The sequence below is a fragment of the Arachis hypogaea genome, chromosome 14, assembly GCF_003086295.3.
Source record: "Arachis hypogaea cultivar Tifrunner chromosome 14, arahy.Tifrunner.gnm2.J5K5, whole genome shotgun sequence".
Lineage (NCBI taxonomy): Eukaryota > Viridiplantae > Streptophyta > Magnoliopsida > Fabales > Fabaceae > Arachis > Arachis hypogaea.
The window spans coordinates 45,949,164-45,950,007 of NC_092049.1; the positions used below are offsets into that span (position 1 = coordinate 45,949,164).

The 844-nt window shown below is 41.1% G+C and overlaps 1 non-coding gene across 1 annotated transcript; it reads left to right on the forward strand.

Moving 5' to 3' along the window:
- Window positions 1-535: 535 nt before the first annotated feature.
- On the forward strand, window positions 536-643 carry LOC112745153 (small nucleolar RNA R71). The gene has a single exon (XR_003173096.1). It is a non-coding gene; the product is annotated as a small nucleolar RNA R71 (small nucleolar RNA).
- The last annotated feature ends 201 nt before the right edge of the window (window positions 644-844 follow it).

Genomic DNA, 844 nt, shown 5'->3' on the forward strand with positions numbered 1-844 from the left:
GTCAGTCATGCGGCCGCGTCGCTGCTGATTCGTGCTTGGCACGCGATCGCGTCATCCATGCGATCGCGTCATCCATGCGATCGCGTGGATACCAATTTCCTTAAAGCTCCGTTTTGCTTTCTCCATCCATTTTTGTATGTTTCCTTTTCCGTCCTTTAAGTCATTCTGCCTTAGAAAATCTGAAACTACTCAACACACTAATCACGGCATCGAATGGAAATAAAGGTAATTAAATTAATTGATTTTAAAGCTTAGGAAACATGTTTTTCACAATATGACATAATAAGGAAGGGAAAGTAAAACCATGCAATTAATGTGAATAAGTAGGTGAAGGATTGTATAAATCACTCAAATTAAGCACAAAAGAACTCATGAAATATGGGTTTATCATGGACTCAGCTAAGTCGCTGATTCGTTGCCATGCTTTATATGCGGTCTTGTACTTCTTCAAAGAACCATTACTAGCACCGTCCAGTGTAGTTTTATCCCGAGGCTTCTTCCCTTGAGTGAAATAGCTGATCAACACTAGCCTGTCAATCATGTGATGGGGGCATGCATCTAGAAAGTTCTTAAAACGCTCCCAGTACTCATAGAGAGTTTCTGATTCACCTTGAACAATGCATGAAATTTATTTCCTTAGTCTGTCTGTAACTTCAGCTGGAAAGTATTTTTCCAAAAATTCTCTCCTGAGCGTATCCCAATTGGTAACAGTCACTTCAGGTTGGGAGTAGTACCACTCCCTTGCCTTTCCCTCAAGAGAAAACGGGAAGGCAGTTAACAGAATAGAAGTTTCATCCGCACCCTGACGCCTAATAGTAGAACAGGCTGTCTTAAAATCCCTAAG